Source organism: Telmatherina bonti, assembly GCF_933228915.1.
Source record: "Telmatherina bonti genome assembly, chromosome: 7".
Taxonomy (NCBI): Eukaryota; Metazoa; Chordata; class Actinopteri; order Atheriniformes; family Telmatherinidae; genus Telmatherina; species Telmatherina bonti.
Genome location: NC_136625.1, coordinates 42,624,497 through 42,652,343, shown reverse-complemented (window position 1 = coordinate 42,652,343; position 27,847 = coordinate 42,624,497). Strand labels below are relative to the sequence as shown.

Here is a 27,847-nt window from a genome sequence, read left to right as displayed (position 1 = left end):
TTGTCAATTTGGGCGCATCGCATTTGAACGAACTAGTCTGAGGGGATTCATGCTATTGGCTCCACATTCGCCATGGAGCTTCGTGACAAGATGGGGACCAAAAGTTATTCAAATCTTTTTGATAGGCGAAAGCGTGTTACCGTGGCAACCCATGGAAAAAAGCGTTCTCGCCATGAAACACGGTTCACTCATATCTTCGCAGAAATGCATCCGATCGGAACCAAAATTCTGATAATTCATGTTTGGTAGGTCCTTCACGCATTGTAATATGTATTGTGGGGGGGGGGCGCATTTTGGGGGGGGGGCCCCTAGGGGCCCGATAATCTACTTTGACCTATGGCTACGAAATTCGGTACACATGTATAAGTAACCAAGACGAGCAAAAAACTCTATTCAGAACCTGTTACCATGGCAACGGGGTGTCCGCCATCTTGAAAAAAATACTCCTCGCCAAGAAACACGGTTCACTCATATCTTCGCAGAAATAGATCCCATTGGAACCAAAATTCCAATACTTCATATTTGGTAGGTCCTTAACGCATTGTAACATGTATTGTGGGGGGGGGGGGGGGGCACATTTTGGGGGGGCCCCTAGGGGCCCGATCATCTACTTTGACCTAGGGCTACGAAATTCGGCACACATGTCTAACAACCAAAGGTGAGTAAAAAAGTGCATTGACCACCTGTTACCATGGCAACGGAGTGTCCGCCATCTTGGCGTTTATGGCCTATTTATCACTTTAAGCGCAACGTATTTGAACGAACTAGTCTGAGGCGAATCATGCTATTGGCTCCACATTCGCCATGGAGCTTCGTGACAAGATGGGGACCAAAAGTTATTCAAATCTTTTTGATAGGCGAAAGCGTGTTACCGTGGCAACCCATGGAAAAAAGCGTTCTCGCCATGAAACACGGTTTGCTTATATCTCTGCCAAAATGCATCCGATCGGAACCAAAATTCCAATAATTCATATTTGGCAGGTCCTTAACGCATTGTAATATGTATTGTGGGGGGGGGGGGGGGGGGGGGGGGGCACATTTTGGGGGGGGCCCCTAGGGGCCCGATCGTCTACTTTGACCTAGGGCTACAAAATTCGGCACACATGTGTATCAACCCTAGACATGCAAAAAACTCAATTTACAACCTGTTACTATGGCAACGGAGTGTCCGCCATCTTGGAAAAAAAACCTTCTTGCCATGAAACACGGTTTGCTTATATCTTTGCACAAATTCATGCGATGTGCACCAAAACTTTAACTATTCATATTTGGTAGGTCCTTGACACATTACAGAATGTATTGTGGGGGGGGGCAGTTTTTTTGGGGGGGCCCTCAGGGGCCCGATCGTCTACTTTCACCTATGGCTATGAAATTCGACACACGTGTAACAACGCAAGGCGAGTAAAAAAGTGCATTGACCACCTGTTACCATGGCAACGGGGTGTCCGCCATCTTGGCGTTTACGCCCATTTAGCACTGTATGTGCATTGTTTTTTGACAAACTAGTTTTGGATTCGTGCCTTTTACTTCACATCCACCCGGAAGCTTTGTGGCGAGTTCGGGTGGAGGGTTCGGCATGAGGCGAGGACCCGATGGATGCCGCTTGCGGTTTAATTAGGGTCCGAGCCATACGAAGTATGGCAAGGCCCTATTGTTATTGTAATGTTTATTCTTCTCAGCACAACTCACTCAATTTTGACCCCCTTAGACCCCGTGAAAAGTTGCGAAACTTGGCACACACCTCAGTCCCGGCGAAAATAGCGATATTCTGGGGTCCGCGTGCACGCCAATGTAAAGATGCCTCGACGGCGCCCCCTAGAAACGCCAGAAATGGCCTCCAGAATGGGGAAAAAAATTTTTAGTTTGACGTAGGACGACGAAATTCGGTACACATGTCTATCATATCAAGACAAGTAAAAAAGTCATTGAAACGCCTGTTGTCATGGCAACGGGCTTTCCGCCATCTTGGCGTTTGCGGCCATTTTTTTGCCCGTTTTTGTCAATTTGGGCGCATCGCATTTGAACGAACTAGTCTGAGGCGATTCATGCTATTGGCTCCACATTCGCCATGGAGCTTCGTGACAAGATGGGGACCAAAAGTTATTCAAATGTTTTTGATAGGCAAAAGCGTGTTACCGTGGCAACCCATGGAAAAAAGCGATCTCGCCATGAAACACAGTTCACTCATATCTTCGCAGAAATACATCCGATCGGAACCAAAATTAAAATAATTCATATTTGGTAGGTCCTTCACGCATTGTAATATGTATTGTGGGGGGGGGCGCATTTTGGGGGGGCCCCTAGGGGCCCGATAGTCTACTTTGAGCTAGGGCTACGAAATTCGGTACACATGTATAAGTAACCAAGACAAGCATAAAACTCAATTTAGCACCTGTTACCATGGCACTGGAGAGTCTGCCATCTTGGAAAAAACCTTCTCGCCGTGAAACACGGTTTGCTTATATCTTTGCACAAATTCATGCGATGTGAACCAAAACTTTAACTATTCATATTTGGTAGGTCCTTAACACATTATAGAATGTATTGTGGGGTGGGCACTTTTTGGGGGGGGCCCTCAGGGGCCCGATCGTCTACTTTCACCTATGGCTACGAAATTTGGCACACGTGTAACAACGCAAGGCGAGTAAAAAAGTGCATTGACCACCTGTTACCATGGCAACGGGGTGTCCACCATCTTGGCGTTTATGCCCTTTTTATCACTTTAAGTGTATCGTATTTGTACGAACTAGTCTGAGGGTTTTCAAGCAACTGACTCCATACTCAGCAGGAAGCTTCGTCACAAGATGGGGACCAAGAGTTAGTGAAATCCTGTCAATAAGAGAAAGCGTGTTACCGTGGCAACCCATGGAAAAAAGCGTTGTATCAACCCTAGACAAGCAAAAAAACTCAAGCACCTGTTACCATGGCAACCGGGTGTCCGCCATCCTGGCGTTTATGCCCTTTTTATCACTTTAAGCGCATTGTATTTCAACAAACTACTCTGAGGACTTTCATATAATTGACTCCATACTCAGCTGGAAGCTTTGTGACAATACAAGTTAGTGAAATCTTTCCAATAGGTGAAAGCATGTTACCGTGGCAACCCATAGAAGAAAGCCTTCTCGCCATGAAACACGGTTTACTCATAGCTTTGCAGAAGAAAAAAAATGTTCTGCACCAAAATTTTAACCATTCATATTTGGTAGCTCCTTAACACACTGAAACATGTTTTGGGGGGGTGTACCGAGGGTCCCGAACGTCTACTTTGACCGAGTGCTACGAAATTCAGTACACATGTGGAACAACCCAAGATAATCAGAAAAGTCAATTAAACACGTGTTGCCCTGGCAGCGGGGTGTCCACCATATTGGAGAATATCCTCGCAATGAAAAACGGTTTGCTTATTTCTCGGCAGAAAAATATGCGATATGCACCAAAACTGTAAGCATGAATATTTGGTAAGTCCTTAACACATTGTAACATGTATTGTGAGGGGGGGGGGGGGGGGGGGAGGGGACTTTTTGGTGGGGGTCCCGATTATCTACTTTAAAGTAGGGCTACGAAATTCGGTACACAGGTCTACCACGCCAAGACGAGCAAAAAAAGTCAATTAAACACCTGTTACCATAGCAACGGGTTATCCATCTTCCACTTCATGTCCATTTGTTTACTGAATGCATATTGTATTTAAAGAAACTAGTCTGACTGGGATTCCTGCGGATGATAGCAGGGAGCTATGTCACACGATGGGGATCAAAAGTTATTCCCATCTTTCCAATAGGAGTGGCAACCCACAGAAAAAGAGTCCTCTGTCATAAAGCAAAATTCACCCATATATACACTAAAATTGGCTGTTTTTTTTGCTTCCTACCAAATTATACTCTGTCTAAATAGGCATGATATGGTCGGCGGGGGGGCCACAGGGCTTACCAAAATGCCAGTATGTTATTAAAAAGGTTAGCTGGCTACAATAACACAACCATTATTACTAAGCAAATCATGTTAGCAACTATATTACCATGTTGTATTTTTGATGTCTTCTGAATTTCTTCCATTTTGTTTCATGAAGTCTTTCAGCATAAAACATGCATTTTGTGAATACAAAATATTTTTACATAAATTCATGGAAAATGCTTTGCAGCAATAAATATCATGACCTCCTTTTGTCAAGCTGTCCTTGGGGTTCACAGAACTCCTGCACCTACCTTTATTTCTGCACACTTCACACTCACCATGACTCTCTCATAGAATGCTGTGTATTTCAAGTTTTTACAATTGAGTGCAATTGTTCAGACAACAACAACATTTAATTCTAATTTACCCGTTTTTTTATTGTAACCAAAGTCCTGAGCAGTTATAATTATGTAGTCAGGACATATGCTTGTTAACTGTTTCTCATTATATTCATCAACCTGGGAATTTGTAGCAAAAATGTGTAAGGCTGTGTTCTCTTCACCTGTTTCACACTTTTTCAAGATGTTTATATCGCGTGCTAACATCCGTGTACCTTTTTTATGAGTTCGCATCCTATTTAATAATTGCGCAAACTCTTCATCTTTTTGCCGAACGACTGTTGTTAACTCGACGAGCTGAAATAAACTAGACCACAAATTCATATTTACATCCAGCACATACAACGCTTTACCTTTTACCGGGGGCAACTGATAAAAATCTCCGACCGCGATAATGCTGACGTTACCGAAAGGGTTATAGTCACCAGTTTGTTTGATTTGCCTTAATCTGCCATGGATATAAGCCAATAGATTATGATTGACCATGGAGATTTCGTCAATTATGACTATCTGCAAATCAGCATATTTAACACGCAAAGAGTTCAGCTTTTCCCTCTCCCTGAGCCGTCACCTTATCGTGGTGGAGGGGTTTGTGCGTCCCGAAGATCCTAGCAGCTATGTTGTCGGGGGCTTTATGCCCCTGGTAGGGTCACCCATGGCAAACAGGTGTCTAGGGGAGGGACCAGACCAAGCACGGCTCATAGACCCCTATGACGACGACAAACCTGGGCGTAAATGTTCCCTTGCCCGGACGCGGGTTACCGGGACCCCCCTCTGGAGCCAGGCCTGGAGGTGGGGTACGAGAGCGAGCGTCTGGTGGCCGGGCCTTCGCCCATGGGGCCCGGTCGGGCTCAGCCCGAAAGGGTTACATGGGCCCCACCTCCCGTGGGCTCACCATCTGCGGGAGGAGCCGTAGGGGTCGGGTGCAATGTGAGCTGGGCGGCAGCAAGGGGCGGGGACCCTGGCGGTCCGATCCCCGGCTGCAGAAGCTGGCTCTAGGGACGTGGAACGTCACCTCTCTGGTGGGGAAGGAGCCTGAGCTTGTGCGCGAGGTTGAGCGGTTCCGACTAGATATAGTTGGACTCACCTCGACGCATGGCTTGGGCTCTGGAACCAGTACCCTCGAGAGGGGCTGGACCTTCTTCCACTCTGGAGTTGCTCATGGTGAGAGGCGCCGAGCAGGTGTGGGCATTCTCATCAGCCCCCAGCTTGGTGCCTGCACGTTGGGGTTTACCCCGGTGGATGAAAGGGTAGTTTCCCTCCGCCTCCGGGTGGGGGGACGGGTCCTGACTGTTGTCTGTGCTTATGCGCCGAACAGCAGTTCAGAGTACCCACCCTTTCTGGGGTCCTTGGAGGGAGTGCTGGAGGGTGCTCCTTCTGGGGACTCCATTATTCTGCTGGGGGACTTCAATGCTCACGTGGGCAATGACAGTGAGACCTGGAGGGGAGTGATTGGGAGGCATGGTCCCTCCCCTCTGAACCCAAATGGTGTTTTGTTGTTGGACTTCTGTGCTCGTCATGGATTGTCTATAACGAACACCATGTTCCAGCATAAGAGTGTCCATATGTACACCTGGCATCAGGATTCCCTGGGCCGCAGTTCAATGATCGACTTTGTAGTCGTATCATCGGACCTGCGGCCACATGCCTTGGACACTCGGGTGAAGAGGGGGGCGGAGCTGTCAACTGATCACCACCTGGTGGTGAGTTGGCTCAGATGGTGGGGGAGGAAGCCGGTCAGAGCTGGCAGGCCCAAACGTGTTGTGAGGGTCTGCTGGGAACGTCTGGCTGAGTCCCCTGTCAGAGCGAGCTTCAACTCCCACCTTCAGCAGAGCTTCGAACATGTCCCGGGTGAGGCGGGGGACATTGAGTCCGAATGGGCTGTGTTCCGTGCCTCTATTGCTGAGGCGGCCAGCCGGAGCTGTGGCTGTAAGGTCGTTGGTGCCTGTCGTGGCGGTAATCCCAGGACTCGTTGGTGGACACCAGCAGTGAGGGATGCTGTCAAGCTGAAGAAGGAGTCCTATCGGGCCTTTTTGGCCTGTGGGACTCTGGAGGCAGCTGATGGGTACCGACGGGCTAAGCGGCATGCGGCTTCGGCCGTTGCCGAGGCAAAAACTCGGGCATGGGAGGAGTTCGGCGAGGCCATGGAGAAAGACTTCCGGACGGCTTCGAGGAGATTCTGGTCCACCATCCGGCGGCTCAGGGGGGGGAAGCAGTGCTCCATCAATACTGTGTACAGTGGAGATGGGGAGCTGCTGACCTCAACTCGGGACGTTGTGGGTCGGTGGAGGGAATACTTCGAAGACCTCCTCAATCCTACCAACACGGCTTCCCATGAGGGAGCAGAGCTGGTGGACTCAGGGGTGGACTCTCCTATCTCTGGGGCTGAAGTCGCTGAGGTGGTCAAAAAGCTCCTTGGCGGCAAGGCCCCGGGGGTGGATGAGATCCGCCCGGAGTTCCTTAAGGCTCTGGATGCTGTGGGGCTGTCCTGGCTGACACGCCTCTGCAGCATCGCGTGGACATCGGGGGCAGTACCGCTGGATTGGCAGACTGGGGTGGTGGTTCCCCTTTTTAAGAAGGGGGACCGGAGGGTGTGTTCCAATTACAGGGGAATCACACTCCTCAGCCTCCCTGGTAAGGTCTATTCAGGGGTCCTGGAGAGGAGGGTCCGCCGGATAGTGGAATCCCGGATTGAGGAGGAGCAGTGTGGTTTTCGTCCTGGTCGCGGAACAGTGGACCAGCTCTATACCCTCTCTGGGGTCCTGGAGGGGGCATGGGAGTTTGCCCAACCAGTCTACATGTGCTTTGTGGACCTGGAGAAGGCATTCGACCGTGTCCCCCGGGGGCTCCTGTGGGGGGTACTCCGGGAGTATGGGGTACCGGACCCCCTTGTACGAGCTGTCCGGTCCCTGTACGACAGGTGTCAGAGCTTGGTCCGCATTGCCGGTAGTAAGTCGGATTCGTTTCCGGTGAGGGTTGGACTCCGCCAAGGCTGCCCTTTATCACCAATTCTGTTCATAACTTATATGGACAGAATTTCTAGGCGCAGCCGAGGGGTTGAGGGGATCCGACTTGGTGGCCTCAGGATTGGGTCCCTGCTTTTTGCGGATGACGTGGTCCTGTTGGCTTCGTCTGGTCGTGATCTCCAGCTCTCGCTTGAGCGATTCGCGGCCGAGTGTGAAGCGGCTGGGATGAGAATCAGCACCTCAAAATCTGAGACCATGGTCCTCAGCCGGAATAGGGTGGATTGCCCTCTCCGGGTCGGGAGTCAGGTCCTGCCTCAAGTGGAGGAGTTTAAATATCTCGGGGTCTTGTTCACGAGTGAGGGAAGGATGGAGCGTGAGATCGACAGACGGATCGGTGCGGCGTCTGCAGTAATGCGGGCTCTGCGCCGGTCCGTCGTGGTGAAGAAGGAGCTGAGCCAGAAGGCGAAGCTCTCGATTTATCAGTCGATCTACGTTCCTACCCTCACCTATGGTCATGAGCTGTGGGTCGTGACCGAAAGAACGAGATCTCGTATACAGGCGGCTGAAATGAGTTTCCTCCGCAGGGTGGCCGGGCTCTCCCTTAGAGATAGGGTGAGGAGCTCGGTCATCCGGGAGGGGTTCAGAGTAGAGCCGCTGCTCCTTCGCATCGAGAGGAACCAGTTGAGGTGGCTCGGGCATCTGGTCAGGATGCCTCCTGGACGCCTCCCTGGTGAGGTGTTCCAGGCACGTCCCTCGGGGAGGAGACCCCGGGGAAGACCCAGGACACGCTGGAGGGATTACATCTCTCAGCTGGCCTGGGAACGCCTCGGGATCCCCCCCGCAGAGTTGGCAAATGTGGCTGGGGAGAGGGAAGTCTGGGCTTCCCTGCTTAGGCTGCTGCCCCCGCGACCCGACCCCGGATAAGCGGCAGAAGATGGATGGATGAGTTCAGCTTTTCCTCACTCAAAGGTGTGTAAGGAAGGCTGACGTCTTTGCCAATGCCAAATGTACTGTGGATAGTCGCTGCATTTAAATGATAAGCAGCTATTCCTGTAGGAGCCGTTAATAAAACACAAATATTATCTGGCTTCTGACAACTTGGTGACAATAACCTCGTAGCCTCATACTGAATCGCTCTAACTAGGTAGCTCTTTCCGACTCCAGCTCCTCCAGATATAAACACGTGGAGGGGTTCTGGATTTCTACCATTTACTGTCTCTAAACACCAGTTGCGGATTTTATAAAAGACCGAGAGCTGCTTCTCATTCAGAGATCTAATTAATTCTAGGCCCTCACTTCTACTCATTAGGTTATTAGTTTTTTCTAACTGACACACCTGATCGTTCCTAAGAGATAAATCTGGAATGTTGTCGACGGACTCCTGACCTACTTCTACATCTCCCTCATGTGCTTGTTCTTTTTCTCTAATTTCTTCTTTACATTCTAAACGCTCTACTTCCTGTTCAGGGCACAGATTTGCCCAAGCATCTACTGGGCCTTCCTCATTTTCAAGCTTATTCTGCAATTCTTCTAATTCGTCTGAATCTTCTACCTCAAATTTTTTCCTATTCTCATCGACGACAGATTTAACTGTGTGTTCTGATCCATCACTAAAGATCACGGAACCATTTTCATAAAACTGTTCGAACGTCGCGCAGTCAGCAGCTTTTAGATCGTCGTCTACGCGGTACGGAAGAAACAACTGTAACTGACTTTTGTAATATAATTCGGGGTTTTTTGTTTTTGAAAAGCGCGCATAACGAACTACAGCGGGTTTTGTTCGTGTTCGTTTAAGAATAAACCCTAACCCCCTTTGCAACTGTACCGCATCCTTTGACTTTTCATTTCCTCTCAAGACACGATATTCAGATACTAACGTCACAATGCACATATCATTAAAAGTGCTATTATTAGGCCTACTTTTATAGCGATCTACGACACTAACCATCCACAACGTCGTCTCCAGATAGTCCACTTTCTTGGATTAAACTAATCGGTTTACTCATTTTAACTATTTTGTCCCCTATTGGTATAAACTCTACTTTACGTGAATTCTCCTTTAAATGCATTCCCGTTAATCTATAAACTGCCTCTTGAGCAGACACGTCACGACTGTTGAGATTAACGCTGCCAATTGTTTTCAGTGCATGTTGAGCATTCACGTTTCCATCTTTTGTCGCTTCTTTATGCGCTTTACTAAGTAACAGTCCTACCTCTTTTTCTGATTTACTGATGTATGAAATAATGTAAACTATAACGGCGTACGCATCGGTTACATATTGAATATCTAAATTTGCATTCCAGCATTTTAAAAGAGACTTGTTGTATGGATTTATCCATGCCTCTTTAATGTCTCTTTTATAAATAATTTTGGTTTTGCACATATTCAGTCGCTTGTAACAAATCTCAAATATTTGCTGATTAATATTTAAATGCTGGAACAACTCATCTAGACTATTAAAAGTCTCCTCTTTTACCGCTTTTTTCACTGCCTCCAGAGTTTTTAAAGCCAAATCCTTATCTACCTTAAGCAGGTTATAATAGTACTCATTACCACATGTGCACCGTTTTATTTCATATTTTTTATCCGAATCAGAATCTGAATCACTCATTTTCTTTTCTTTTCGTTTCTTACATTTATCACACTCATTTGGATTCAAATTAACATTAACAACAAATGTCCTACCTGACACTGGTCTGGGGAAATTAAAGCGACATTCAGTGCCAGCTTTTTTACAACTTTTTGAATGTCTCTTTGAATGTTGCTGCACAGATGTGACCTTCTCCAATAATGTCTCATCCTGTGCTGGTAGCTCGCATGTTACATACTTATCAATAAAAGCTACCACTTCTTCATCTGTATTTGTATCTATTTTAGGTGAATTTTCAATCCAGAAAAGACAGTGCACGAGGACTCCCGCGGCATTGAAACTCTACCCGATAAAAGTAATCAATTTTTCCTATTGGATTTGAAGGAGACATAAGGACCTCCTTCAGAAAACAATGCCAGCGGAAATCAAACATTCTGGCGGCAGTGACAGGATTACGGCGCAGCAGATCGCATCTATCAGTCCACTCCAAGTCTTCTAATGTTTGTGTTCGACCTTCCTGTTTTAAAATAGTTTTAAGAAGGTTTTGCCATCTCAGATCCGCGGAAGAGAATGAACAAAACCACGTTGGAATCCCAAGTTGCCGAACACAAGCCATCAGGTCTTTCTGTACTCCCTGCCAAAAGGCTGGAGTCCCTCTAATAGGCTTAAGGAACCGGAAACCATCATCCACCTCTAACAACTGCTTCAGGGACTCCTCATTTTCTACATTCACCTCACCTCCTTTTCCTTTTCTTAATGCTATGCTAACCTTAGAAACAACTTGCTCTACCTCAGACATGTACTGAGCAAAGAAAATATACTCAATGTTCTGCGCAAACCTTCTATCAGCATGTAGAATTCTGTTGTTAAAGTAACGTGACAATGTCACATCATAAGCACGCCTTTCATGATACATATTACGACCACTAGGAAACAACACCGGGAAACACTTTGCTTCATTTTCATGATCCGACAACAACTTAACTGGGTTATTACCCTCAGCTGGTGCAACATTAACTATACTGTCAAAATACTGATCTAAAACTTCCTGACCAATATCTACCGGCATCAGACACGTGTCTGAAAACATGCAATGTTGCTGCCGATCATGCAGCATCTCCTCATTGTCAGCATCATCCGCAGCACTCTCAACTACTTCCTTCTTTTCCTTTTCTTCATCCTCAAGATGATCTAAGCTAGACAACTCATTCACCCATTCCTCATTAAAATCTATGTCTATATAAAACTTATTTGACTGCTTTAAAACCCGTAAAGCTTGCCGAATGTGCATCGTATCTACAAACTCGTACTCATAATGGCCTTTATAGGTTAACTTGCGTTTTAATTTTACTGCCAATAAAGAGCCCTCCATATTTGAGCGGGGCAACATGTTAGATGTCTGAACTACGTTTGATGGAACGCAGGTTACTGGTCCATGAACTCCATTTTGGCCGCCTTTGGGCAAAGCGAGCATTTTCATGAAGGGAATATTTAAAGCAATCAAATGTTGTTCTAACCTATTTAAACAAGCTAATTCTGGGGGAACTGGATCTACTGCCAAATTATTTGTTACACTTTCAGCAGGCATTTTGCCATTTGAAATTTTATGATGACAAGTGTAACAAATCCAAAGATGTCCTCTACTTGAAGTCAGTATCTGACAGGGCTGAACACAATCCTCACTACATTCATGTAAATAGTCAGTTCTAATACACCTATCTGCTAAAGAAGCTATTATCTCAGTCTTGTTATAGGCAGCCTTCCTACAACTCAACACCTGATGGGGAAACAACAGCCTGAAACAGACACAACAGACATACTCTGGACCATGTTCAACTTTGTTTAAAAACCTCTCTGTGAAGAACTCAGTATTCTGTGTTTTATCTTTGTCTTTTATTTCTTGCCTCTTTAATTTCACAACTCTTTTAACCATTTCTCTGTGACGCGCATCCTTTGCATATTTTATTTTGCTCTGGTCCTTCACGATTTGTCGGTGACGCGCATCCTTTGCATATTTTATTTTGCTTTTTTCCTTCATGTTTTGCCGATGATGCGCATCCTGAGCATATTTTCTTTTCTTTTGGTCCTTCACATTTTGTCGGTAATGCGCATTAACGCATATTTTATTTTGTATTGGGCCTTCACGTTTTGTCGGTGATGCGCATCCTGAGCATATTTTCTTTTCTTTTGGTCCTTCACATTTTGTCGGTAACGCGCATTAACTGCATATTTTATTTTGTGTTGGGCCTTCACATTTTGTCGGTGACGCGCATCCCGTGTATATTTTGTTTTCTGCTGGTCCTTCACGTGTCGGAAACGCGCATCTTCTGCATATTTTATTTTGTGTTGGTCCTTCACGTTTTCCCGGTGATGCGCATCAACTGCATATTTTATTCTATTTATATCCTTAATTTGAGTTTTTCTCATTACGTTTTGATATTTTGACATATAGTTCTTTTTGTAACTGGATGTGTCACTTTCAGGTGAAGCATCTATACTTAAACCTTTGCCAGACAATCTAGTACGATACGCTTCTGAACAATCTACTTTACAGTACCCATAACAACTTTCTAGTTCAGGTTCTTTAACGCAGACTACAGTCTCATAATGATTACCCTGGCAGTTTTCCAAATAAATGGATTTTTCTGACACACTGCTACTGCATCCATACTTTAACCAACGACCATCTAAAAAGGTGAAGATATTAATACCCAATAAATCTGCTGTTCCAATTCTGTGGCCCAGGTGCTAACGTATTTCATTTTTGATTTGTCTATGTAATCTGCCACAGAAGAATAACTTTCTCTTAGACTAGTTTTATATTTGAAGTCATTTTTTAATAAATGTTTAACAACTGCTCTCCTAATTTTGATGTGATGCTTTTGTGTGCCACTCAGTGCCTGAGAAACGGCCCTAAAGTAGCAGCTACCGTCAGCAACTATGTCTCTATTTTGGCACGGAACACCTAACACGCCGACACGACTAGACGCAGCACTATTTACACTTTCATACTCTATTTTTAATTTGGTACACAAGCTTTGGCAAGTACTTTCACAGAGAGGGTTAAACATAAGCTGTTCATGTTCTTCACTGACTAGCTCCACATCTGAACTAACTTGCTGACTTAAGAAAACCTGTTCCTCAACAGCAAACTCTTCATCTGAAACATGATGACGTTTCTTTGCCACATGTTCAGATGGGCTGGAAAGGTCTGTTTCATCCCAATCTGCTGACACCTGACGTTTTACACCTCGCTTGTCATCATCAGAATCACAACCAAATATGCTACTCGGCACATCGTCAACACACTCCCTGCTAACATCAACACCATTGATCTCAAAAGGCTTGCTACGACCACCTAACGTCACTGCCAAATGACTGAAGTGATCAAACACTTCCCTAATGGAACCAAAGTACAAAACAACACTGGTACCATTGACGTCCAACAGGCCAGTAGCACTACGGGAATGAGAGTCTACCACAGCATACCTACCACCAGCAGAAATGACAGCACATGTATTTGAACACAAGGTCAAAAGACATGTCTGGTACTGAGATAGCATCCTTTCCAGCCCATTTTCTAAAGTCACATATGCTCCACACTCAATAAACTCTCCCTCAGTCACAGCGACATCCCCACTCAGAGTATCGGGGAACTCAAACTTAAAGTTCTGCCAGTACAAAACTCTCTGTCTCGGCAACTCTGGGACCATCAAAAAGTTTTCTCCTGAAGGGATTATACCACGGTCCTTTAAATCACTATAGAGGTCATCTCCTAACCACAGAGCTAAATCTAAATCTTGTGTCCTCCAATTCATCACACTAGACACCATATGTCTGGCTAAACTGACCAACGCTATCGCCATGCACTGAACTCCTGGATTCCTAAACTGACCGTGCCCCTGGTGAAATGAACCCCGAACAACATCAGCATTAGCCATACTCACCTCACTTACCTCCACAGTAGCTTCCTCATCTTCATCAGTAGAAGACAACACACCCTAGCTCTGTGATGTCTCAACCTAAGCAAGGAAATCAACAAGTAATGGGCTCAAAACACTGTCATGTGTAATCATAAAATATTTGATGCGAGTCTTTAAGAATAATATTCCTTACCGTCTTCACCTCCACAGTGGTCTCGGACTCCGACGACGACCCTCGGCTGGATGAAGTGTCGGTCTAAAGAGAAACCAAAACAAAACCTTCTCCATCTCCTCCAACATCTCACTGCTGAACAGCACAGGATTCAGGGGGATGCCAGCAAGCTAGAAATACAAAAACAGAAACACAAGCAGTGACTTTTACTGCTTTTCCAATTGGAGCAAACCTTTCTTCAAACGTCTTTCTGTACAATTATCACACTGACCTCCCGCTGAACTGCACTGCATTTTCCAGAGGACTGAAAAAAAGGAAAAAAAGAAAAAAAAAAATTAAAAAATAAACAGGGATAATTTTTGTCTGTGGAACTGTGACAACAATAAAAACCTTAGAGCTGTGACATTTCCTGCCATATTATTATTACCTTGCCGCCCGGACGAACAGCAATCCACTCCTCGGGGCCTGGACTCCGACGGACACGCACCTCTCCCTTCACAACCACACGGGGAGTGAAGCGAGGAGGTGGTGACGGACGACACACCGGGGGGGCTGGTGGCACGGTCTCCAGTTGCTTCAATAAAAAATGAAGACATAATAATTATAAACAATATAGCTTTTTACATACTTAGTCAGCAGCCAAAATCACATCCAGCTGAATGTTTGTAAGGTAAAAAGTGTTTTAAATAAAAAAGGGCAAACCAGGTAAGCGACGTCGAACAGCAACTCTGCAAAGCGCACCATCCCGACGTCATCACTCAGGTGCACCTAGTACAACGACATGAATGAAATGTTAAGTTTCTCCACAACATCTCTCACTAAATACACACAGCTCTATTCAAACAGTTTGTCATCTCTGGATCAGAAGGTCCTGGATTCCATCCCAGCCACTGACTTGAGCACGAGTGCAACAAACTTCATCAAGACAAAAGATTTACTTACACCGTCACGACTCCACATGCTGAGGCACTGCCGGGGGAAGTAATCCACGAGGTGGTAGTACTTCACAGCTTTCAAAGAAAAACACATAGCACAGCTCTTTATGCTTGCAAAACAACACAATTACATACATCTATATACCACGATGCGGAAGATAAAATACAATCACGACACATGTCTGATGTCTTCTTTGATAAACATGCAACAGCACAAGTACATATTTTAACGTACCCATGCGGGTTGCCACGCGGTGAAACTCCTGACGGTAGAGCTCTTGCAGGGATTCCTCAACAGTCAGCCTCGGGGGAAAGTCCAGCACACACACCTGTAGAGAAACAACTCATCAACATCTCTCGTTTTCTGATCTTTTCTTGAACAGTCAGAAGGTTATCAATTTACACATTTAAGTCAACTTTTATCGGATGAAATTCTGTTCACACTACTGAGTTTAAACATACTGCAAAAACACTTTAGTCATTTAGGAAAACAGACTTCTCAAAGACTGCTCTTACATATGCAGTATCAAAACATTACAAACAAAAATATGCATTTTACATAAGTGTTTGAGCTGTATTCAGAGAAAACAGCTTTTACATGTAAAATACAAGTGAGAAGCTAATCATGCCTGCCACAAAGACTGTAATTTCAGGGTGTGCTTACCTTAGGCCAGCGACTGCAGACGGCGGCCAGGTACCTCTCAAAGTCTGCAGCCACGTGACCGATGGTGTGCTTGGAAGTCAAGTCATTGCTCGGAGCTAAAACGCACACCAAGTCGGGTGTCAGAGGGACTACTGCGTTAATCACCTCTGTCCTCAACTCTCGGGCGTTAGCTCCAGGCGTTGACATGAACCCCCACGCCAGACGCTTCCCGTCGACCTGCACGATGCCATCTAAAATAAAATTTAAAAAAAAAAAAAAAGTTTCTACTGTAATTGTTTTTATCTGTAAAACATTTTTATAAAACACATCAATACAGCACAAATGAATACTTTATTGAACATACAAAATAGTGATGTAAATACCTGCAAGGCTTTGAAGATGGGAGTCACCAATGGCTAAGACCACCTGAATGAGAAGATTTTTGTATTTATATCAATATGTACTGTTCACTTGGGTAACTATTATGTTAGTCTATTTCAAACACAACATTACCTTCTTGCCATGAAACTCCTGTGGGAGGACCAGTTTGTGCTGCCGCCCGGTGAACACCGACGTCTCCCACTTCTCCACCTGATGTCGGTGCCCAGTTCCGTGCGCTACAGACATACAGAGAAAATAGATCAACAACAGAATAACAACTAACTAAAAATACTTGAATACTTGGATTAGAACTTTATCAGGCAACTGGTGTGCAGGGATTGCCATACAGTAAAAACTATTAAAATATACAAAGATGAAAAATATATGAAGTATAAAAATATATGAAATATGAATACAGGCAGATAAGGTGCAAATAAGAGATACATACGCGCACAGTGGACCTTGGGAGGCTGAGGAGAGGCCTCGATCGTCAGTCTGTTGGCTGCCCTCCTCATGGCTGCCTGGCATCTCCGGAAGTTCTTCTTTCTCGGCATCTCTGCAAAAAAAAAAAAAGAAAAACCACAACACACACACTCACCTGCACACAAACAAACACCCCCAACAGAGAAACAGGCGCTCACACAAACAGTCTTACACAAATGCTGTATAAAGAGACAAAATAGGTTAGACAAAATACAGAAAAATAAGCATCAAGAAAAAAACTGAATGATATGTGGTACGTCTACGTGAATGATAGTAGACGTACCACAAACATTTGCAAGCCATCATCAATTGCAATGAAGACAACATATTTTTGCTTTTACCAAATAAAACTCCACAAGACTAAAATAAAGGTAAATCACCACAATTATGGAAAAGGACAAAAAATCACAAGTGACACATTCATAATTAATTTTTATTGCCTCTAGAGTGGGTAGAAGCATAAGCTTATAATGAAACCTGTCCCAGTGATAAAGAAATATAACAAAAACAGCAGTAGCAGAAACACAACAGCAGCAACCATCCATCAGTGATACCTGTACAATGATATCCTCACTATCTCATAATCGATAAGAATACAAGAATCAACTACAGTGATGAAGAAACAACAACTGGTCAAGCCAGCCTACACTTTATTTTAAGTGCGCGTTCACTTTCAACTTTATGGTAAAGCCAACTTCTACCAACGATTACTTCGGATTTCAAAATAAAGCATCTCACAAATAAAGCACAAAAACAATTAAATACTTTTATTGTGTACTTTACCTGTAATGCATTCAGAAAGTTCCTTACACACAGAAATAAAATGCATTATCAGCTAACTTTGAAGTATGATATAATTCATTTCTTGAATGGTTAGTACACCAAACCTGTACTGTAAGTACTTCAAGTAGTATATGAGGTACTGTATGGGTTTGGCGGACTAACTATTAAGGAAATTAATTTTAATCCACTTCAAAGTCATCCAAAAAGGTATTTCATTTTACGTGTTTGACACTTTATAAATGAATAACAGGAAAAGTACACAGTAAAAGTACTTCATAGTTTCTGTGCAAGTAGTATATGAGGTACTGAGTCCAACTGTATGGGTTTGGTGGACTTGAAATGATAATAATGAAACCTGCCCCCAGTGATAAAGAAATAGAACAAAATACAACAGCAGCAGTAGCAGCAACACAAAAACAACCACCCAGTATATCAGTGATACCTGTACAATAATATCCTCAATATCTCATAATCTATAAGAGTACAACAATCAACTACAGTAATGGAGCAATCCAGCAAGACCAACAACAATAGCAACAATTATATCAATAATAACAGAACTACTCAGTTTATATAATACGTCTGCATTCTATACTATTTCTGCCTTGCTCAGTTATCATTTCTGGACATTTGATAAGTGTGGTTTTGTCATTGTTACCCCACACCTCCACACAGTACTGTAACTACAATAATATCAATTAACAAAACAGAGTGTGAAGCGACTGGTAATCCAGAATCAGCCTAATACTCATGACTGCCTCTTTCATGTCATATTTAACACTACTGTTACCAGCAAAATATCTGGATATTTCGTTTTCTTTGTCCCACTCTTTCTAAGTTGATTTAATATTCCTCAAATGTTTTTTTTTTTAATATCATTTTTAGTCTTATTTAGCTTTTTTCTGTAATACAATTTCTTAGTATATTAATTATTATTCTTATATATGAATTAATATATCAATTAAATTGTTAACTTTTAAATTTATTTTCAGATTCTTCAGAACTTACTCTAAAAACATCCCAACTTTATAGCATCATCTCACTAAATATTCAGTAAGATCAAGCCATTTTCACAGAAAAACTAAATAAGATGCTCAGCAAATTTAGAGCTTTGAGCAGAAATCTCCATTCATGTCCAGTAAAACTTATGCTGAATCATCTCCTAAGATAAATTAGCTTAGCTTAGATATCCATGTAAGAGAGGCATTTAGTTAATAAAAACACTGTTCGCTGTTAAGACATATATTTTTTTTTTTTTTTAGCTCACGTTAAAAATACAAAACAATACAAACCAAAAACCCCAAAACACATCGAACTATAATTTCAATGCAGAGGGATAAACAGGTTACAGGCTACACGAAGCTAAGCTCGACTTAAGCTAAGCTAAGCGAAGCGAAGCGAAGCTAAGCTAAGCTAAGCTAAGCTAAGCTAAGCTAAGCTAAGTGAGCTAACACGGTGAAAAACATCTAATTGATCAAAATAAAAATGATAAACTTACCAGTCAAAGACACGAAGGCTTTATAAGAAGTTCTCCCGGTTGAAAAGCTCGAAAATCTCTGGATGAAGTGACAATAATCCACCAATATTCAGACAGGCTCTCAACGAGACATGCGGTCAGGTCAGAAGCTCGATCTGAAAGACCGGAGAAGCTTCTGGAAGCTTCTAGAAAACAAGATGTCCGACCGGACACATCAAAGGAGCAGACGTGCACCTGCAGTTTGCAGCGCAGCAGCAGCTCTGACGAACGTTTTTTTTTTTTTTTTCAATAAACTTTATTGAACAAAGCCAGTTTTACAAAACGAATTTTCTATTGAATATCAACTACATTTAGGAGTTATTCGCTGAATCGTGGTTTTTGTGTTTATAATGACTGTGGGGATGCTGCTAGTTTTATGAATGACAGCCCTGTTGTGTCAATAAACAAATAAATAACACAAAAAGTCTCTCTTCCATATAAGGAAAACAGGAGAGTGAAGGCTTTTTTTTTTTTTTTTTTTTTTTTTTTTATACACAAAAGCCTGCATGATTTTGTGACGCAGCATTGAAGCACTTCTCCGCAGCTCCACGGTAAAATTATCCGGATGTGAGAAAGCTGAGATGAGAAAAAGGTGGATTGGAACACAAAGATGAGGATGACAGCTGGAAAAAGCGCTTCTTGTGGATGTGCCAGTGAAAGACAAACCAATGTGGTACAAGAAAGGGAACACCTCGTTGTCATCTTGAAGACGGAGGGGATTAAGGTGATGACACCTTGGACATGGATGAATAAAGGAAAATAAATAAACAAATAAAATGGAAAAAAATACAGTATATTTTGTATTCAGTGACCCATAAATGTCCACATACATACATACATACACACACACACACACACACACATTTTATATATATATATATATATATATATATATATATATATATATATATATATATATATATATATATATATATATATATATATACATATATATATATATATATATATATATGTGTGTGTGTGTGTGTGTGTGTGTATATATTTTATTATTTTTTAGGTGGGGCTTTGTCAAATCTACCTATTGTTGAAGACAAACAATAATTATAGCAATAAAAAAAAAATCTACTTTAAAAGTTATGTATTTCACAAGTACTTTATTATATCATAAAATGACAACAATGACAAATACCAGAAATTCATAATGTAGCTCAAAAGAAAATTTTGTTTTATAATGACAGGATTGTATTTAACATCTTATTTAATACAAATATTTTTGTAAAAAAAAAAAAAAATGACATTAATTAGCTCATAATATGTTTTGAAATATAAACAGTGGTAAAACAAATCTACACATAAATATTTGTCGCAAGTCTTAATAAGACAATAGGCATGAGAAGTGCTTTTGGTGGCGGCTACAGAAAGTAAACACCAGCATACCTTTCCTTAAAAAATCTAACCTCACGCAAACTTTTGACAGGACTTTTGCAACAATCTACATTCAGTAATAATTCTTTGACTACTAAATAATGAACACTAGAACCTGATGAATGAACTGATTTCATATTTGGTTTTCTCCAAGAACAACAAAAAATCAAATAAAACTGGTAGAAGAATTTAGTTTTCCTCTCCTTATTTAAGGCAAATCTCTCAATAATCCTCCTATTAAAGTCTGAATGTCCCCCACAAGCTTATTCTCCATGAAGAGCATGGCATGGCGTTGAGGCGATCCTGTGTCATGGAGTTTCTCACAGTAGAGTAGAAAAGCATTTCTCAGATTCAGCAGTTGTTATGGTGTTGACATAATGATCTGGAGAAGGCTGTGACTCATCTGAAGGTTGTTCTTTATGAAAAACTGCTACAGAGGCACTTCTGCACCACAACCTTTAACTTCACCGTTCTTGTAGAAGAGGGATAGTTCTGCCTTGGCCTTGTCCAACATGGGACATGCCTCAACAGTCGTGTTTAGCTGCTCCTCAGCATGCACCAGGATGGTCTCACAGACCTGAAGCAAACATCAAAAGTTTTCAATTATAAGAAAGTTAGACCTTAGCAATTCTATTTATAAGGGGTGTCAATAATTCTGTACCAGATCTTCAGTATTGTTCTAGCATCATGTGACCAAAGTAAGAATATAAACTACATGGATTTGACTGAAAATATGACTGACCTCTGTAGCCAGCCTCTGTTGTTCTCCTGGTCCCAGCATCCTGTCTCTTCACCGGCTGTCCAGCAGTGCTGTCCTCACAGAGAGACGGGACTGACATCCTGGTCCAAACAACATAATAACATAATTGAGGTTTTTATGCACTAAAAACATTCATGAAACACCATAATAATCTAAATCTGCCGATCACTTGACCTGTTTAGGTCACAGTCTGGATTAAGAAAAGGTTTATCATGAAACATAAAAGAATCTTTCTTTAAATACCAAAAGAATAAAATGCGATGTGCTTCATAAGAATAATTTGCTGTGATGTCAAGTCAATAAACTTATGGCTTTTACAGTCTTAAATGAGTGACTGCTCTATTTAACAATAACTTTCTGAGTAAACAATAAATTATAGTTTATATAAATATAAATATTTACCTGATGTTGAGCATGTTGTATTTGAACCTCTGAAAAAGAGTTTTAATCCAGACAGGGTCGATGTTTATTTTCTGAAACTGGTTGAACAGCATATCCACATGAGTCATGGTTTGGTGGACCAGTACATTTTTTTTTTTCCCACTGAATAGACATTGTTTATGTCCATAAAAATACATTGGATTGGCATCAAAGTTAATTGCATTTCTATTTTGTAGGTCCTTAACATGGTCCACAATGGAGGGGGGGGGGCGGGGTGTCTTCGGCATGAGGCGAGGACCCGATGGATGCCGCTTGTGGCTTTAATTATTATTAGGGTCCAAGCCATACGAAGTATGGCAAGGCCCTTTTGTTATTGTAATGTTTATTAGGGTCCGAGCCATACGAAGTATGGCAAGGCCCTATTGTTATTGTAATGTTTATTATTATTTTTATTCTAAGCACAACTCGGCCATTTTTGACCCCCTTAGGCCCCGTGAAAAGTTGCGAAACTTGGCACACACCTCAATCCCGGCGAAAATAGCGATATTCTGGGGTCCGCGTGCACGCCAATGTAAAAATGCCTCGACGGCGCCCCCTAGAAACGCCAGAAATGGCCTCTAGAATGGGGAAAAAAATTTTTAGTTTGACGTAGGACGACGAAATTCGGTACACATGTCTATCATATCAAGACAAGTAAAAAAGTCAGTAAAACGCCTGTTGTCATGGCAACGGGCTGTCCGCCATCTTGGCGTTTACGCCCATTTAGCACTGTATGTGCATTGTTTTTGAACAAACTAGTTTTGGATTCGTGCCTTTTACTTCACATCCACCCGGAAGTTTTGTGGCGAGTTCGGGTGGAGGGTTCGGCATGAGGCGAGGACCCGATGGATGCCGCTTGCGGCTTTAATTATTATTATTATTATTATTTTTATTCTCCTCAGCACAACTCGGCCATTTTTGACCCACTTGGCCTCCGTGAAAAGTTGCGAAACTTGGCACACACCTCAAGCCCGGCGAAAATAGCGATATTCCATGGTCCGTGTCCACGCCAATTCAAAAAACGGCTCGACGGCGCCCCCTAGAAACGCCATAATATGGCCCGTAGAATGGGGTCTGCAAAGTTTAGTTAGACGTAGGACGACGAAATTCGGTACGCATGTCTATCACCTCAGGACGACTAAAAAAGTCAATCGTAGACCTGTTGTCATGGCAACGGGCTGTCCGCCATCTTGGCGTTTTGCGGCCATTTTTTTCCCCGTATTTGTCAATTTGGGTGCATCGTATTTGAACGAACTAGTCTGAGGGGATTCATGCTATTGGCTCCACATTCGCCATGGAGCTTCATGACATGTGGGGGGGGGCGCATTTTGGGGGGGCCCCTAGGGGCCCGATAGTCTACTTTGAGCTAGGGCTACGAAATTCGGCACACATGTGTATCAACCCGAGACAAGCATAAAACTCAATTAAGCACCTGTTACCATGGCACTGGAGTGTCCGCCATCTTGGAAAAAAACCTCGCCATGAAACACGGTTTGCTTATATCTTTGCACAAATTCATGCGATGTGCACCAAAAACTTTAACTATTCATATTTGGTAGGTCCTTAACACATTATAGAATGTATTGTGGGGGGGGCACTTTTTGGGGGGGGCCCTCAGGGGCCCGATTGTCTACTTTAATCATAGGCTACGAAATTCGGCACACATGTGTAACAACCCAAGGCGAGTAAAAAAGTGCATTGACCACCTGTTACCATGGCAACATGGTGTCCGCCATCTTGGCGTTTATGCCTATTTATTACTGAATGTGCATTATTTTTTAACAAACTAGTTTTGGATTCATGCCTTTTACTTCACATCTACCCGGAAGCTTTGTGGTGAGTTCGGGTGGAGGGTTCGGCATGAGGCGAGGACCCGATGGATGCCGCTTGCGGCTTTAATTATTATTATTTCTCCTTCTCGTTCTTCTCGTTCTAAGCACACAACTCACTCAATTTTGACCCCCTTAGACCCCGTGAAAAGTTGCCGAAACTTGGCACACACGTCCGGTGAAAATTTCGATAATTTGGCGTTTGTATGCACGCCAATGCAAAAATGCCTCGACAGCGCCCCCTAGAAACGCCAACAATGGCCTCTAGAATGGGGGAAAAAAAATTTAGTTTGACGTAGGACGACGAAATTCGGTACACAATGTCTATCACATCAAGACAAGTAAAAAAGTCATTGAAACGCCTGTTGTCATGGCAATGGGCTGTCCGCCATCTTGGCGTTTGCGGCCATTTTTTTGCCCGTTTTTGTCAATTTGGGCGCATCGCATTTGAACGAACTAGTCGGAGGGGATTCATGCTATTGGCTCCACATTCGCCATGGAGCTTCGTGACAAGATGGGGACCAAAAGTTATTCAAATCTTTTTGATAAGAGAAAGCGTGTTACCGTGGCAACCCATGGAAAAAAGCGTTCTCGCCATGAAACACGGTTCACTCATATCTTCGCAGAAATACGTCCGATCGGAACCAAAATTAAAATAATTCATGTTTGGTAGGTCCTTCATGCATTGTAACATGTATTGTGGGGGGGGGGGGGGGGGGGGGGGGGGGGGGGCGCATTCTGGGGGGGCCCCTAGGGGCCCGATAGTCTACTTTGACCTATGGCTACGAAATTCGGTACACATGTATAAGTAACCAAGACAAGCAAAAAACTCTATTGAGAACCTGTTACCATGGCAACGGGGTGTCCGCCATCTTGGCGTTTATGCCCTTTTTATCACTTTAAGCGCATCATATTTGAACGAACTAGTCTGAGGCGATTCATGCTATTGGCTCCACATTCGCCATGGAGCTTCGTGACAAGATGGAGACCAAAAGTTATTCAAAACTTTCTGATAGGAGAAAGCGTGTTACCGTGGCAACCCATGGAAAAAAGCGTTCTCGCCATGAAACACGGTTTGCCGAATTTTGTAGCCCTAGCTCAAAGTAGACGATCGGGCCCCTAGGGGCCGCCCCCAAAATGTGTCCCCCCCACAATACATATTACAATGCGTTAAGGACCTACCAAATATGAATTATTGGAATTTTGGTTCCGATCGGATACATTTCTGCAGAGATATAAGCAAACCGTGTTTCATGGCGAGAACGCTTTTTTCCATGGGTTGCCACGGTAACACGCTTTCTCCTATCAAAAAGATTTGAATAACTTTTGGTCTCCATCTTGTCACGAAGCTCCATGGCGAATGTGGAGCCAATAGCATGAATCCCCTCAGACTAGTTGGTTAAAATGCGATGCGCCCAAATTGACAAAAACGGGCAAAAAAATGGCCGCAAACGCCAAGATGGCGGACAGCCCGTTGCCATGACAACAGGCGTTTCAATGACTTTTTTACTTGTCTTGATGTGATAGACATGTGTACCGAATTTCGTCGTCCTACGTCAAACTAAATTTTTTTGACCCCATTCTGGAGGCCATTGTTGGCGTTTCTAGGGGGCGCCGTCGAGGCATTTTTGCATTGGCGTGCACGCGGACCCCAGAATATCGCTATTTTCGCCGGGACTGAGGTGTGTGCCAAGTTTCGCAACTTTTCACGGGGTCTAAGGGGGTCAAAAATGGCCGAGTTGTGCTGACAAGAATAATAAACATTACAATAACAATAGGGCCCTGCCATACTTCGTATGGCTCGGACCCTAATTAAAGCCACAAGCGGCATCCATCGGGTCCTCCTCATGCCGAAGACACCCCGCCCCCCCCCCCCTCCATTGTGGACCATGTTAAGGACCTACAAAATAGAAATGCAGTTAACTTTGATGTCGATCCAATGTATTTTTATGGACATAAACAATGTCTATTCAGTGGGAAAAAAAAAATGTACTGGTCCACCAAACCATGACTTATGTGGATATGCTGTTCAACCAGTTTCAGAAATTAAACATCAACCCTGTCTGGATTAAAACTCTTTTTCAGAGGTTCAAAGACAACATGCTCAACATCAGGTAAATATTTATATTTATATAAATTATAATTTATTGTTTACTCAGAAAGTTATTGTTAAATAGAGCAGTCACTCATTTAAGACTGTAAAAGCCATAAGTTTATTGACTTGACATCACAGCAAATTATTCTTATGAAGCACATCGCATTTTATTCTTTTGGTATTTAAAGAAAGATTCTTTTATGTTTTATGATAAACCTTTTCTTAATCCAGACTGTGACCTAAACAGGTCAAGTGATCGGCAGAATATAGATTATTATGGTGTTTCATGAATGTTTTTAGTGCATAAAAACCTTCATTATGTTATTATGTTGTTTGGACCAGGATGTCAGTCCCGTCTCTCTGTGAGGACAGCCCTGCTGGACAGCCGGTGAAGAGACAGGATGCTGGGACCAGGAGAACAACAGAGGCTGGCTACAGAGGTCAGTCATATTTTCAGTCAAATCCATGTAGTTTATATTCTTACTTTGGTCACATGATGCTAGAACAATACTGAAGATCTGGTACAGAATTATTGACACCCCTGATAAATAGAATTGCTAAGGTCTAACTTTCTTATAATTGAAAACTTTTGATGTTTGCTTCAGGTCTGTGAGACCATCCTGGTGCATGCTGGGGAGCAGCTAAACACGACTGTTGAGGCATGTCCCATGTTGGACAAGGCCAAGGCAGAACTATCCCTCTTCTACAAGAACAGTGAAGTTAAAGGTTGTGGTGCAGAAGTGCCTCTGTAGCAGTTTTTCATAAAGAACAACCTTCAGATGAGTCACAGCCTTCTCCAGATCATTATGTCAACACCATAACAACTGCTGAATCTGAGAAATGCTTTTCTACTCTACTGTGAGAAACTCCATGACACAGGATCGCCTCAACGCCATGCCATGCTCTTCATGGAGAATAAGCTTGTGGGGGACATTCAGACTTTAATAGGAGGATTATTGAGAGATTTGCCTTAAATAAGGAGAGGAAAACTAAATTCTTCTACCAGTTTTATTTGATTTTTTGTTGTTCTTGGAGAAAACCAAATATGAAATCAGTTCATTCATCAGGTTCTAGTGTTCATTATTTAGTAGTCAAAGAATTATTACTGAATGTAGATTGTTGCAAAAGTCCTGTCAAAAGTTTGCGTGAGGTTAGATTTTTTAAGGAAAGGTATGCTGGTGTTTACTTTCTGTAGCCGCCACCAAAAGCACTTCTCATGCCTATTGTCTTATTAAGACTTGCGACAAATATTTATGTGTAGATTTGTTTTACCACTGTTTATATTTCAAAATATATTATGAGCTAATTAATGTCATTTTTTTTTTTTTTTACAAAAATATTTGTATTAAATAAGATGTTAAATACAATCCTGTCATTATAAAACAAAATTTTCTTTTGAGCTACATTATGAATTTCTGGTATTTGTCATTGTTGTCATTTTATGATATAATAAAGTACTTGTGAAATACATAACTTTTAAAGTAGAATTTTTTTTATTGCTATAATTATTGTTTGTCTTCAACAATAGGTACATTTGACAAAGCCCCACCTAAAAAATAATAAAATATATACACACACACACACACACACACACACACACACACACACATATATATATATATATATATATATATATATATATATATATATATATATATATATATATATATATATATATATATATAAAATGTGTGTGTGTGTGTATGTATGTATGTATGTGGACAGTTATGGGTCACTGAATACAAAATATACTGTATTTTTTTCCATTTTATTTGTTTATTTATTTTCCTTTATTCATCCATGTCCAAGGTGTCATCACCTTAATCCCCTCCGTCTTCAAGATGACAACGAGGTGTTCCCTTTCTTGTACCACATTGGTTTGTCTTTCACTGGCACATCCACAAGAAGCGCTTTTTCCAGCTGTCATCCTCATCTTTGTGTTCCAATCCACCTTTTTCTCATCTCAGCTTTCTCACATCCGGATAATTTTACCGTGGAGCTGCGGAGAAGTGCTTCAATGCTGCGTCACAAAATCATGCAGGCTTTTGTGTATTAAAAAAAAAAAAAAAAAAAAAAAAGCCTTCACTCTCCTGTTTTCCTTATATGGAAGAGAGACCTTTTGTGTTATTTATTTGTTTATTGACACAACAGGGCTGTCATTCATAAAACTAGCAGCATCCCCACAGTCATTATAAACACAAAAACCACGATTCAGCGAATAACTCCTAGATGTAGTTGATATTCAATAGAAAATTCGTTTTGTAAAACTGGCTTTGTTCAATAAAGTTTATTGAAAAAAAAAAAAAAAAAAACGTTCGTCAGAGCTGCTGCTGCGCTGCAAACTGCAGGTGCTCGTCGGCTCCTTTGATGTGTCCGGTCGGACATCTTGTTTTCTAGAAGCTTCCAGAAGCTTCTCCGGTCTTTCAGATCGAGCTTCTGACCTGACCGCACGTCTCGTTGAGAGCCTGTCTGAATATTGGTGGATTATTGTCACTTCATCCAGAGATTTTCGAGCTTTTCAACCGGGAGAACTTCTTATAAAGCCTTCGTGTCTTTGACTGGTAAGTTTATCATTTTTATTTTGATCAATTAGATGTTTTTCACCGTGTTAGCTCACTTAGCTTAGCTTAGCTTCGCTTAGCTTAAGTCGAGCTTAGCTTCGTGTAGCCTGT

At 42.6% G+C, this 27,847-nt stretch overlaps 1 long non-coding RNA gene across 1 annotated transcript in view; it reads right to left on the bottom strand.

Annotated features, from left to right (window-relative positions):
* Positions 1 to 20,327: 20,327 nt before the first annotated feature.
* LOC306758097 overlaps positions 20,328 to 27,847 on the bottom strand; it is a 49,752-nt gene continuing 42,232 nt past the window's right edge. The window contains exons 2-3 of the long non-coding RNA XR_013771365.1: positions 20,814 to 20,911; positions 20,328 to 20,648 (exon numbers count right to left, since the gene is read on the bottom strand). This is a non-coding gene — a long non-coding RNA (uncharacterized lncRNA). The remainder of the gene's footprint in view (positions 20,649 to 20,813; positions 20,912 to 27,847) is intronic.